Source organism: Triticum dicoccoides, chromosome 3B, assembly GCF_002162155.2.
Source record: "Triticum dicoccoides isolate Atlit2015 ecotype Zavitan chromosome 3B, WEW_v2.0, whole genome shotgun sequence".
Taxonomy (NCBI): domain Eukaryota; kingdom Viridiplantae; phylum Streptophyta; class Magnoliopsida; order Poales; family Poaceae; genus Triticum; species Triticum dicoccoides.
In genome coordinates, this window is record NC_041385.1 from 846,673,239 (window position 1) to 846,678,730 (window position 5,492).

The 5,492-nt window shown below is 48.5% G+C and overlaps 1 long non-coding RNA gene across 1 annotated transcript; it reads left to right on the forward strand.

Moving 5' to 3' along the window:
- The first annotated feature begins 296 nt into the window (after positions 1-296).
- LOC119278889 lies at positions 297-1,722 on the forward strand. Its single transcript, XR_005138013.1, has 2 exons — positions 297-664; positions 789-1,722. It is a non-coding gene; the product is annotated as an uncharacterized LOC119278889 (long non-coding RNA).
- The last annotated feature ends 3,770 nt before the right edge of the window (positions 1,723-5,492 follow it).

Sequence of the window (5,492 nt, forward strand, 5' to 3'; positions counted from 1 at the left end):
GTTTATATAAAATTTGTTTGTTAATATTCAAAAGCAAACAGGTTTAGTATGTTTTTTTAGGAAATGATGGTTGTTTTTGGTTTGCAAGATTATATTCCGTTCCTTTTGTAAGCCACCCACGTATAAAATGTTTAAATCTGACCCATTGATCTAAACCGCCTCTTCCTATCGTCACGTGTCCCGCGTGGGTCTGACAGCGCGCACGCCTTATCCCCCCGCCCCCTCGTTCCCCACCGTTGAAATCTTATCCTCTAGACCTCTCGTCCCATTTCTTCCTCTTCCTCTATTCCCATCGTTCCCCTCTCATTTTTCTCATGTTCATTCACCAACGCAACTGTGTCCACGGGAGACGCTGGAGACGATGCACGGCCGGGTCCTGCTGCGAAGCTTCCGTCGTCCGGGCACTCCGATGCTGCCGGAGAAGGCACTCTCGTGCTCGCCTATGCAAGCTGCGGGTTTTGCAAGGCAGGGGCTCACTGCTGCTAGCCAGCACGAGCTGCTCGAAGGGCTGGGACAACACTGGTGACACAGTGTGTCACAACTCACAACAGCCCCGGCCTTTTTTTGTAAGGTGACCAGAAACATTGGTTGCTACAGCTTGAGGAGTGTAGCTGGTGCTCCAAGCCGACTACCTGCGGCTCTCCGGAGTTACTCACGCGACGCGGTGAGTGCTATTTTGGTTGCTGGAGACGCTGTGCGTGTGGGGATGGAAGTGATCTCGTGGTTCTGTCATCAGCGAATCTAATGGCCCAAATCATGCTGTATTGACGCATTTTCTATTCCTCAAGGGGCCGTCGTCCTCCTGCTGATTGGATTTTGCTTCTTCCTTCTGTTCCCTTCCTCTGGTTGTTGATGCCTCAAGCAGCCACTGCCGATTGTGTGCTTATCGGATATCCGTAATTGTTCCTTCGTAGCCTCCCATTGAGTTTATTCCGTTTCTTCCTCTGCTTGTACGACCACGCCTTCCCACTCCAGCAGCCCGGCTTTCCTGCCTCCGACCGCGTCTGAAGAGGAGCTCTAGCTATGCCACGAGCAGGCCATCCCAGCAGCTGCCGCCACCCCTCTGTCCTCTCTCTCAGCTTTTTCCTTCTCCTTCTCTCTGTCACTAATCTTTGTTTTCTATAGGGAAGGAAGTCGCCAAGGAACGATCCCCGCCGCCTTGGAGCTCGCCCCGCCTTCGGCCCACCACCTCTCCGTCGGCCTCGACCTCCTCCGCCTCGATCCGTCCGCCCCGCCGCCGGATCCACGCCGGAGCAGCCGTGTCCGCCGCCCAGACCACCAGTCAAGAGTCACCTCTTGCCTGTCCTGCGGTCGGGAGGAGGACGACCGAGAGGAGCACCCATTCATCCGCCGCATTGGCCGCCTTGGAGCTCGCCTTGCCTTCGGATCGCCACCTCTCCGTCGGCCTCGTGCTCCTCCGCCTCGATCCATCCGCCCCATCGCCGGATCCACCGCCCAGACCACCAACCAAGTGCCGCCTCTGGCCTGTCCTGCGACCTGGTCGAATAATAAAACTGCAGGGTCCTTTTTGTAAGAACGAATCATTTTTTCGGAGTAGCCACTTCAAAATAGGACCGCGAGTTGAATTTCAGAAATAGAGGGACTTTTTTGTAAAATTGTCGCGACGACGTACGACCAGAAACAGTACGTGCTTTATTAGTAGGTAAAGATATAGGTAAAGATTCAGTAGTCAGGAAACACCTAAAATATGTTCAACCTCCACTAAACGCCCCCTTTCCTGGATGGAACCGTATAGTATATCTAAATCTGATTCGATTCATGCACGTCACAAAAAAAATACATCTCCGGTCTTCTCACGTTTTGTTCTCTCCTCGTGATCGATGGATAGAGGGTGCGCCGCCGAGATGCAAACGCAGGAAAGGAAGCGCGCGCGGCGCACGGGGCGAGCCAGGACGACGATGCGGCCTTGCCCGTCGTTCTCCACGCTCCCCGACGATCTCCTCCTCGTCGTCTACCGGTTGCTGGCCAACTTCCCGAGCAGCCGGGCGCGCTTCGCCGCCGTCTGTAGGTCGTGGCGCCACGCCGTCGCCGGAGAGCCGCGGGTGCCCGCTCTGCCATGGCCGCTGCTCTCGCCGCGCGACGAACACGACAGGACATGGCTCGCGCACTGCCCCGAGGACGGCTCCGCGATGCGTGTCAGGCCGCGGCACGGGACTGTCGGGAGGTACCTCGTCGGCGCCTACGATGGTAGCTGGGTCATCTCGTCCCAGACGCCGCCCCTCAGGATCGTCAACCTTTTCACAGGTGCCGAGGTGTGGCTGTCTATGAAACAGAGGAGCATCGCCTGCCCGTGCTCCTACCATGGGCGTGGTGATGCCTGCGGGCCGATGGTCTCCAAAATCATGTTCTCTGAGACGCCCACCTCCGACGGATGTATCATGGCCGCCATGACCGAGAACTGCGGAATCACGCTCTGTAGGGTTGGTTGTCCAGGAGGCGGGTGGACAAGATATGGATTCGTATATTGAGATTCATGGACATTGCCTTTTGCAACGGTGAACTCTATGGCATTGAACGTAATTACAATAAACTTCTCAAGTTTGTAATCGGTGTGAACAAGGATGGCGCGCCAATGGTCATGGCTAGGTACCACATAGACATGGGAATGGTTAATCATTCCACATCCGCCAACAGTTGCAAGGAGTATGCTTGTTACATCGTCGATCTACATGGAAAGCTTACGATGGCCGTGATTAACCAGTGGTGGCCTAACCCCAAGCCTTACTTTAGGGTCTTCGAGTTCATCGGCACTAAAACTTGGTCGGAGCGGACAAGCTTAGACGACCATGCCTTGTTTTTGGGACCGACATTTTCCAAGGCAGTGCACATGCCAGCGGATAGACATGGCGACCTAGAGAGAAACCACATCTACTACTGCAACGGTCGCTACCTAACTCCAAAATCTACAGTCCATTGTGATGCGGTATCCTTCACGATCTCAAACAACGATGGTCATCTTAAGCATCAAAAGGAACACAAGAAGAGCATTGCCGACAATTTCGGCATTACATCGGTAGGTTACTTCGTGGAAGATGGTCGATATGATAGGATGTGGCTTCTTCCTCCTGATATCTAGCTAGCTGCTCACGAGGATGTGCGTCTGCTTACTTGTATTAGAAAGTAAATTGAGGGTTTCAAAAATGAAGGTTCAGGTGTTTCAGAAAAAAAGGTTAGTATCTGAGCTAAATATTATAAATAAAATAAACAACTAAAACAAAAATACACAATATATAGAGGATAAAAGAAGGAACAACAAAACAAGGAATACACAAAATATAACTAAAATCTCAAAAGTAAATAGGGAAAAGGACAAACAAAAAAAACAAGAAATAGGACAAAACGTAGCTATTGGGCCAACCAACATGCATATGACTACGCTTCATAGGTGAATCTATATACTCAAACTTATTTATTACTTTTTTCAGTTTTAATGTTTGTTTCTTAACAATTTTACACATAATTAATATTTTATTTAGACTAACCTACTAACTATGAGCCAGAAGGCATAATGCATGTTTAAGTCCAAGGACAAATGATGTTCCCGAACTGCAAAAAAGTCTTATAGAAAAATAAGGCATCAATATTTTATTGGAGGAAAGAAAATAGGAGGGACCAAAGACATGTGGGAGCTACACGCCTTGACCTAGGTTTTATTTTTTGAGTCCAAACACACTTCTATTTATTGTTCAATATCGACAAACATGGGAATACAATTTAAGTCCCGAGAATTGAGGAGCCCCAAAACGCGTCTTAAAGGAAGTCCTAAGGTGTGCTTGGCAAGGCGATGAGCCTCAAAATTCATGTCTCGCCCTTCAAAGATGAAAGAGCACTCTGTAAACTGCGATGCCATTGCTTTTATCTCCTTTTTTTGCAAATTGCTTCGATCCGCTTGATAATAGTTGCATAAAGTCTTTTTTCACAACACACCAACAATTATGCCATGGTAGCCACCATTTTACAGGATGGGATCGAACTTGCTCTTCGTAATCGACTAACCGAGTGAAATGCGACACTAGTCCATGAACTCAAATTGATTGCACACTTTAGGCCAACAACTCGAGAAGTGATCTGATTTAGTCCGTAAACTCGTTGATTTGATCAAATAAGGCCAAAACCGGCCCGACTGGGAAAAACCAGTCATGTGGATGCCATGTCATCATTCCTTTGACTGCTCGTGAATTCACTATTCTTTACATGGGTCTATTTGAAAAGTGGTCGTTTTTCTCATAACCCAAGCTAACGTTGTTTACAATGTAAAAGTATTAGAAAATTGTTTTTCACAGAGCTTGAACCTTGACCTTATGGAATAGGCATTGCCTCACCGACCACTGGAACAACACCAGGTTTGCCAAAATTACAGATCTGTTCATGCTCCTAACATTTAGTTCGGCAATGACCCCCACCTTGTTGTTCAGCAAATGCTACGATCTAGCGACAAACAAGGCAACAGTCAAGCGAAACATAAGGAAAGAGGTCCCCTGATTGAAAAATGATGGGATGGAATGGAAACGCCTGATTTTTTTTCTCTCCTGATTCTACGTCAAAATATATATACTGGCCTGCAAATTATTGTGTAAACCTTGTGTTGTTGCAGTGGTCAGTGAGGCATTGCCTATTCATACTCGAGGTTCAAGTCCTGGCCATCGCAATTTTGTCATAGTTTTTTCTCTCCGAACGCCCTTCCCATGGTTTGTGACCAAAAACCAGTCAATTTGCAGATAGACCCCCTATAAAAAATAGTGAATTGACGAGCAGTCAAAGGAATGATGACATGGCATCCACGTGGCCGGTTTTTCTTTGTCAGGCTGGTTTTGGCCTTATTTGATCAAAATCAACGAGTTTGCGGACTAAATCCGACACTTCTTGAGTTGTTGGCCTAAAGTGCGCAACCAGTTTCAGTGCATGGACTAGTGGTGCATTTCACTCCCACTAAGCTCTACTGCATTCACAGAACTTGCCTCTCTAAACTCTTTGTTGCAGGATGTTACTACCTCGCAGGAACCGGACACACGGAGGTTGCTTAACGGCGACCGCTTCACCCTGCGCGGGGCCTACGTAGCGCTTGCCGCGCAGCTCACGACCCCTCCCTATCACAGATTTGGGACTCCAAGGTGCCAAAGAAAGTGATGATCTTTCGATGGTTGTTCTACTTGGACAGGTTGAATACTAGGAAGAACCTCACCAAGAAGAACATACTAAACCCTTCCACCTGCCCAAGATGCAACAATGCGATAGAGGATTTGGTGCACCTCGGTATCAGGCCGTGTTTCAACCCCACGGCTGACCTCTTCACCACTACTCTGCCGGCAGCATTGCCCTCTCCAGTTCGTTCTTTTATTCTTCTACTATTTCTCTGGAAAATCTGGGATGCTAGGAACAAGAAGGTTTTCCAAAGTTTGGAAATTGATGTCAAAACATTTGTAAAAGATATTCTCGAGGACCTGATTTTGTGGACTCACCGTCTAAAGACA